Below are 8,762 nucleotides of genomic sequence, written 5' to 3'. Positions count from 1 at the left end.
TGAAACTTTTCTGACCGTGCAAGCTTCATCAAACGGCAAGGGGGCAGGCTGCGGTCTGTGCCCGGCCTCCTGGGGTCCTGCCCGGGGACATCGGAGGCTCCGCCTGGGTCTTGAGCAACTACTGGTAGGTGCGCTTTGGGGGGCCCTCCGCAGCCGCCCCGGGCCACCCCTGCAGCCAGCACACTGCTGCCAACAGCCCGCTCTCCATCACCAACCAGCCAGCCAGCCCCGTCTGCACACATCTGCCGGGGGTGCTTTTTTTGAGACATACTGTCACTTTGTCAAAGACCGCACACCGCTCGTTCCCTTATACCCCGACAAGGTGTTCGCGGTGACGTTTTGCGAGGCCTTATTTTACCGCCGTCGGCGCTATCAGGGGAAGCAGGCCCGCTCCTTCCGCCTTCCCGGAACCGTGGCTCGGCCCGGAGCGACCAGGATTACCCTCATACCGGTTCTCATGACATGCATTGACACTCGGCTCAGCCCCGGCAGCCGCAGCTCCCACCGGCCAGGCCAGCCGTGTCTGCCCCCCTGGCCGGCACGCCTGGAGCGTTTGGACTTTGTCATTTTTTCCCCCAAGACTCGCCTCTGCCAACTGCCAAGGACTTCAGCAGGGGCTGCCACGGCTGTTCCCCGCCTCCTGGGGTTCATGCCCGGGCACACCGGAGGCTCAGGCATTGTCTTGAGCGACTACTGTTGGGTGCTCTCACGGGGCCCCTCCACACCCCCAGGCCGACCTCCAGGGGCTCCAGCCCGGCCCCAGGGGCAGCCAGCACCCCTTCGCCGTCAACACTCTCCCCCCGTTGGGACTTTGAAACTTTTCCGACCGTGCAAGCGTCATCGGACGGCAAGGGGGTAAGCTGCGGGCTCTGCCCGGCCTCCTGGTGTCCTGCCCGGCCCCGTGGGGCGGACAGGCAGGGTTTCTCACCCACTACCCGTAGGCACTCTCAGGGGGCCCTCCGCGCCCTCAGGCCGCCCTCCCCGGGCTTCCCCCGGGTCCGCGGAGCAGCCCGACACCCCTCGCCGCACCGTCTCTCGCCCCCGTTGGGACTTTGAAACTTTTCCCCCCCGTGCAAACCTCACCGGGGGGCAGAGGGAGAGACCCGCGGGCCGTGCCCGGCCTCCCGGGACTCCCTCCGGGCAGCGCGGGCGGCTCGGACGGGGTTTTGAGCGAGTGCTGGGGGGGGTGTCTTCGGGGGCCCCCCGCGGGCCCCCCGGGGCACCTGCGCGGGGTGGCCCCTGCTGCCAGACACCCACTCCCTATCGACCATCCAGCCCCCCTACATACATCTGGCGGGGGTGCTTTTTTGAGTTCCCCCATTTTGGCAACTTGGCACATCCTATGGGGAAACCGGCAAAATCATGCCGACCTCCTGGAACTCCGGCTCGGCCTGGAGCCGCCGGTTTGTCCCCTTCCCGGTTCTCAGGCATTTTCGGACTTTGTCATTTTTTCAGCACTCTGTCAATGCGGCCAGCGGGAGCTGCCGCGGTCTGTGCCCAGGCACCAGGCTCTCCAAACGGACACCGGCGGAGGGTCAGGGGGTGTCTCGGCCAGATACTGAAAAACACTCAGGGGGTGCCCAGGCACCAGGCACTCCAAACGGACACCGTCGGAGGGTCAGGGGGTGTCTCAGCCAGATACTGAAAAACACTCAGGGGCGCACGGGGGCTGCACAGGGCCACCCCGGGCGGCCATATTGGCGGCTGGGACCCCCTATTCAGCAAACGCCAGGGGGCGCTCAGGGACACCCGGGGGCTGCTCCACTCGCCCCAGGCCGGCCTCCCTGAGGCGGGCACGTTAGCGGCTGAGACCCCCTCTCGAGCAGAGACCGGGGGGCGCTCGGGGACACACGGGGGCTGCTCCACTCGCCCCAGGCCGGACTCCCTGAGGCGGGCACATCAGCGGCTGAGAACCCCTCTCCACCAATGACCGGGGGACGCTCAGGGACACACGGGGGCTGCTCCACTCGCCCCAGGCCGGCCTCCCTGGGTACCCAGGCGGGCACATTAGCGGCTGAGACCCCCTCTCGACCAAAGACCGGGGGCGCTCAGGGACACGCGGGGGCTGCTCCACTCGCCCCAGGCCGGCCTCCCTGAGGCGGGCACATTAGCGGCTGAGACCCCCTCTCGACCAGAGACCGGGGGGCACTCGGGGACACACGGGGGCTGCTCCACTCGCCCCAGGCCGGACTCCCTGAGGCGGGCACATTAGCGGCCGAGACCCCCTCTCGACCAGAGACCGGGGGGCGCTCGGGGACACACGGGGGCTGCTCCACTCGCCCCAGGCCGGACTCCCTGAGGCGGGCACATTAGCGGCCGAGACCCCCTCTCCACCAGAGACCGGGGGGCGCTCGGGGACACACGGGGGCTGCTCCACTCACCCCAGGCCGGACTCCCTGAGGCCGGCACATTAGCGGCTGAGACCCCCTCTCCACCAAAGACCGGGGGGCGCTCGGGGACACACGGGGGCTGCTCCACTCGCCCCAGGCCGGACTCCCTGAGGCGGGCACATTAGCGGCTGAGACCCCCTCTCCACCAAAGACCGGGGGCACTCAGGGACACACGGGGGCCGCTCCACTCGCCCCAGGCCGGACTCCCTGAGGCGGGCACATTAGCGGCTGAGACCCCCTCTTCAGCAAACGCCAGGGGACACTCGGGGACACACGGGGGCTGCTCCACTCGCCCCAGGACGGACTCCCTGAGGCGGGCACATTAGCGGCTGGGACCCCCTCTCCACCAAAGACCGGGGGGCGCTCGGGGACACACGGGGGCTGCTCCACTCGCCCCAGGCCGGACTCCCTGAGGCGCGCACATTAGCGGCTGGGACCCCCTCTCCACCAAAGACCGGGGGGCGCTCGGGGACACACAGGGGCTGCTCCACTCGCCCCAGGCCGGCCTCTGTAGGTACCCAGGCGGGCACATTAGCGGCTGAGACCCCCTCTCCACCAAAGACCGGGGGGCGCTCGGGGACACACAGGGGCTGCTCCACTCGCCCCAGGCCGGCCTCTCTAGGTACCCAGGCGGGCACATTAGCGGCTGAGACCCCCTCTTGACCAAAGACCGGGGGACACTCAGGGACACACGGGGGCTGCTCCACTCACCCCAGGCCGGCCTCCCTAGGTACCCGGGCGGGCACATTAGCGGCTGAGACCCCCTCTTCAGCAAACGCCAGGGGACGCTCAGGGACACACGGGGGCTGCTCCACTCGCCCCAGGCCGGACTCCCTGAGGCGGGCACATTAGCGGCTGAGACCCCCTCTCCACCAAAGACCGGGGGGGGGGCGCTCGGGGACACACGGGGGCTGCTCCACTCGCCCCAGGCCGGACTCCCTGCGTACCCGGGCGGGCACATTAGCGGCTGAGACCCCCTCTCGACCAAAGACCGGGGGACGCTCAGGGACACACGGGGGCCCCTCCGCGCCCCCAGGCCGACCTCCAGGGCCTCCCTCCCGGCCCCTGGAGCAGCCAGCACCCCCTCGCCGTCAACACTCTCTCCCCGTTGGGACTTTGAAACTTTTCTGACCGTGCAAGCTTCATCGGACGGCAAGGGGGCAGGCTGCGGTCTGTGCCCGGCCTCCTGGGGTCCTGCCCGGGCACATCGGAGGCTCAGCGGGGGTTTTGAGCCACCGCTGGCAGGTGCACTCAGGGGGCCCTCCGCAGCCGCCCCGGGCCACCCCTGCAGCCAGCACACCGCTGCCAACAGCCCGCTCTCCGTCACCAGCCAGGCCCGTCCGCGCACATCTGCCGGGAGGGAGCTTTTTTTGAGACATACTGTCACTTTGTCAAAGACCGCACACCGCTCGTTCCCATATACCCCGACAAGGTGTTCGTGGTGACGTTTTGCGAGGCCTTATTTTACCGTCGTCGGCGCTATCAGGGGAAACACGCCCGCTCCTTCCGCCTCCCTGGTACCCTGGCTGGGCCCGGAGCGACCAGGATTACCCTCATACCGGTTCTCACGACCTGCACTGACACTCGACTCTGCCCCGGCCGCCGCAGCTCCCGCAGGCCCGGCCAGCCGGGTCCGCCCCCCTGGCCGGCGCCCGGAGCGTTTGGACTTTGTCGTTTCTTCTCCAAGACGCGTCTCTGCCAACTGCCGTGGACTTCAGCGGGGGCTGCTCCCCGTCTCCTGGGTGTCCTGCCCGGGCACATCGGAGGCTCAGCCTGGGTCTTCAGCCCCTACTGGTAGGTGCACTCAGGGGGCCCTCCGCAGCCGCCCAGGCCCACCCCTGCAGCCAGCACACGGCTGCCAGCAGCCACCACACAGCTGCCAACAGCCCGCTCTCCGTCACCCCCCAGCCCCTTCTGCATACATCTGCTGGGGGTGCTTTTTTGACTTCCCCCCTTTGGCCAATGGGGAAAAAGCTAAGGGGAAAACCTCCAGAGTCAGGCCGACCTCCTGGAACTCCAACCCGGCCTGGAGCCACCGGTTTGTCCCCTTCCCGGTTCTCACGACATGCATCGACACTCGGCTCAGCCCCGGCAGCCGCAGCCCCCGCCGGCCCCGCCAGCCCGGTCCGCAACCCTGGCCAGCGCCTGGAGCGTTTGGACTTTGTCATTTTTTCTCAAAGACCCATCTCTGCCAACTGCCGTGGGCTTCAGCGGGGGCTGCTCCCCGCCTCCTGGGTGTCCTGCCCGGGCACATCGGAGGCTCAGGCAATGTCTTGAGCCACCGCTGGCAGGTGCACTCAGGGGGCCCTCCGCAGCCTCCCAGGCCCACCCCCGCAGCCAGCACATGGCTGCCAGCAGCCACCACACAGCTGCCAACAGCCCGCTCTCCGTCACCCCCCAGCCCCTTATGCATACATCTGCTGGGGGTGCTTTTTTGACTTCCCCCCTTTTGGCCTATGGGGAAATGCTAAGGGGAAAACCTCCAGAGTCAGGCCGACCTCCTGGAACTCCAACCCGGCCTGGAGCCACAGGTTTGTCCCCTTCCCGGTTCTCACGACATGCATCGACACTCGGCTCAGCCCCGGCAGCCGCAGCTCCCGCCGGCCCGGCCAGCCCGGTCCGCACCCCTGGCCAGCGCCTGGAGCGTTTGGACTTTGTCATTTTTTCTCAAAGACCCATCTCTGCCAACTGCCGTGGGCTTCAGCGGGGGCTGCTCCCCGCCTCCTGGGTGTCCTGCCCGGGCACATCGGAGGCTCAGGCAATGTCTTGAGCCACCGCTGGTAGCTGCACTCAGGGGGCCCTCAGCAGCCGCCCAGGCCCACCCCTGCAGCCAGCACACGGCTGCCAGCAGCCACCACACAGCTGCCAACAGCCCGCTCTCCGTCACCCCCCAGCCCCTCCTGCATACATCTGCTGGGGGTGCTTTTTTGACTTCCCCCCTTTTGGCCTATGGGAAAAAGCTAAGGGAAAAACCTCCAGAGTCAGGCCGACCTCCTGGAACTCCAACCCGGCCTGGAGCCACCGGTTTGTCCCCTTCCCGGTTCTCAGGACATGCATAGACACTCGGCTCAGCCCCGGCCGCCGCAGCCCCCGCCGGCCCGGCCAGCCCGGTCCGCACCCCTGGCCAGCGCCTGGAGCGTTTGGACTTTGTCATTTTTTCTCCAAGACTCGCCTCTGCCAACTGCCGTGGGCTTCAGCGGGGGCTGCTCCCCGCCTCCTGGGTGTCCTGCCCGGGCACATCGTATGCTCAGGCAATGTCTTGAGCCACCGCTGGTAGGTGCACTCAGGGGGCAGTCCGCAGCCGCCCGGGGCCCACCCCTGCAGCCAGCACACGGCTGCCAGCAGCCACCACACAGCTGCCAACAGCCCGCTCTCCGTCACCCCCCAGCCCAACTCTGCATACATCTGCCGGGGGTGCTTTTTTGACTTCCCCCCTTTTGGCCTATGGGGAAAAGCTAAGGGGAAAACCTCCAGAGTCAGGCCGACCTCCTGGAACTCCAACCCGGCCTGGAGCCACCGGTTTGTCCCCTTCCCGGTTCTCAGGACATGCCTAGACACTCGGCTCAGCCCCGGCCGCCGCAGCCCCCGCCGGCCCGGCCAGCCCGGTCCGCACCCCTGGCCGGCACGCCTGGAGCGTTTGGACTTTGTCGTTTTTTTCAAAGACTCATCTCTGCCAACTGCCGTGGGCTTCAGCGGGGGCTGCTCCCCGCCTCCCGGGTGTCCTGCCCGGGCACATCGGAGGCTCAGGCAATGTCTTGAGCCACCGCTGGTAGCTGCGCTTTGGGGGCCCTCGGCAGCCGCCCAGGCCCACCCCTGCAGCCAGCACACGGCTGCCAGCAGCCACCACACAGCTGCCAACAGCCCGCTCTCCATCACCCCCCAGCCACTTCTGCATACATCTGCTGGGGGTGCTTTTTTGACTTCCCCCGTTTTGGCCTATGGTAAAATGCTAAGGGGAAAACCTCCAGAGTCAGGCCGACCTCCTGGAACTCCAGCTCGGCCTCGAGCCACCGGTTTGTCCCCTTCCCGGTTCTCACGACATGCATCGACACTCGGCTCAGCCCCAGCAGCTGCAGCTCCCGCCGGCCCGGCCAGCCCGGTCCGCACCCCTGGCCAGCGCCTGGAGCGTTTGGACTTTGTCATTTTTTTTCAAAGACTCGTCTCTGCCAACTGCCGTGGGCTTCAGCGGGGGCTGCTCCCCGCCTCCTGGGTGTCCTGCCCGGGCACATCGTATGCTCAGGCAATGTCTTGAGCCACCGCTGGTAGGTGCACTCAGGGGGCCCTCCGCAGCCGCCCAGGCCCACCCCTGCAGCCAGCACACGGCTGCCAGCAGCCACCACACAGCTGCCAACAGCCCGCTCTCCGTCACCCCCCAGCCCATCTGCATACATCTGGCGGGGGTGCTTTTTTGACTTCCCCCCTTTTGGCCTATGGGGAAAAGCCAGGGGGGAAACCTCCAGAGTCAGGCCGACCTCCTGGAACTCCAACCCGGCCTGGAGCCACAGGTTTGTCCCCTTCCCGGTTCTCAGGACAAGCATAGACACTCGGCTCAGCCCCGGCCGCCGCAGCCCCCGCCGGCCCGGCCAGCCCGGTCCGCACCCCTGGCCAGCGCCTGGAGCGTTTGGACTTTGTCATTTTTTCTCAAAGACCCATCTCTGCCAACTGCCCTGGGCTTCAGCGGGGGCTGCTCCCCGCCTCCTGGGTGTCCTGCCCGGGCACATCGGAGGCTCAGGCAATGTCTTGAGCCACCGCTGGCAGGTGCACTCAGGGGGCCCTCCGCAGCCTCCCGGGCCCACCCCCGCAGCCAGCACACGGCTGCCAGCAGCCACCACACAGCTGCCAACAGCCCGCTCTCCGTCACCCCCCAGCCCCTTATGCATACATCTGCTGGGGGTGCTTTTTTGACTTCCCCCCTTTTGGCCTATGGGATAATGCCAAGGGGAAAACCTCCAGAGTCAGGCCGACCTCATGGAACTCCAACCCGGCCTGAAGCCACCGGTTTGTCCCCTTCCCGGTTCTCACGACATGCATCGACACTCGGCTCAGCCCCGGCAGCCGCAGCTCCCGCCGGCCCGGCCAGCCCGGTCCGCACCCCTGGCCAGCGCCTGGAGCGTTTGGACTTTGTCATTTTTTCAAAGACTCATCTCTGATAACTGCCGTGGGCTTCAGCGGGGGCTGCTCCCCGCCTCCTGGGTGTCCTGCCCGGGCACATCGGAGGGTCAGCCTGGGTCTTGAGCCACTGCTGGTAGGTGCGCTTTGGGGGCCCTCGGCAGCCGCCCAGGCCCACCCCTGCAGCCAGCACACGGCTGCCAGCAGCCACCACACAGCTGCCAACAGCCCGCTCTCCGTCACCCCCCAGCCCCTCCTGCATACATCTGCTGGGGGTGCTTTTTTGACTTCCCCCCTTTTGGCCTATGGGATAATGCCAAGGGGAAAACCTCCAGAGTCAGGCCGACCTCATGGAACTCCAACCCGGCCTGAAGCCACCGGTTTGTCCCCTTCCCGGTTCTCACGACATGCGTCAACACTCGGCTCAGCCCCGGCCGCCGCAGCCCCCGCCGGCCCGGCCAGCCCGGTCCGCACCCCTGGCCAGCGCCTGGAGCGTTTGGACTTTGTCGTTTTTTTCAAAGACTCATCTCTGCCAACTGCCGTGGGCTTCAGCGGGGGCTGCTCCCCGCCTCCTGGGTGTCCTGCCCGGGCACATCGGAGGCTCAGGCAATGTCTTGAGCCACCGCTGGTAGCTGCACTCAGGGGGCCCTCCGCAGCCGCCCAGGACCACCCCTGCAGCCAGCACACGGCTGCCAGCAGCCACCACACAGCTGCCAACAGCCCGCTCTCCGTCACCCCCCAGCCCAACTCTGCATACATCTGCTGGGGGTGCTTTTTTGACTTCCCCCCTTTTGGCCTATGGGGAAAAGCTAAGGGGAAAACCTCCAGAGTCAGGCCGACCTCCTGGAACTCCAACCCGGCCTGGAGCCACCGGTTTGTCCCCTTCCCGGTTCTCAGGACATGCACTAATACTCGGCTCAGCCCCGGCAGCCGCAGCCCCCGCCGGCCTGGCCAGCCGGGTCCGCCACCCTGCCCGGCGCCTGGAGCGTTTGGACTTTGTCGTTTTTTCCCCCAAGACTCGCCTCTGCCAACTGCCATGGACTTCAGCGGGGGGTGCTCCCCGCCTCCTGGGTGTCCTGCCCGGGCACATCGGAGGCTCAGCCTGGGTCATCAGCCCCTACTGGTAGGTGCACTCAGGGGGCCCTCCGCAGCCGCCCAGGCCCACCCCTGCAGCCAGCACACGGCTGCCAGCAGCCACCACACAGCTGCCAACAGCCCGCTCTCCGTCACCCATCAGCCCAACTCTGCATACATCTGCCGGGG

This window comes from Eleutherodactylus coqui, unplaced genomic scaffold, assembly GCF_035609145.1.
Source record: "Eleutherodactylus coqui strain aEleCoq1 unplaced genomic scaffold, aEleCoq1.hap1 HAP1_SCAFFOLD_569, whole genome shotgun sequence".
NCBI lineage: Eukaryota > Metazoa > Chordata > Amphibia > Anura > Eleutherodactylidae > Eleutherodactylus > Eleutherodactylus coqui.
Note: the sequence above shows the minus strand (reverse complement) of the source record.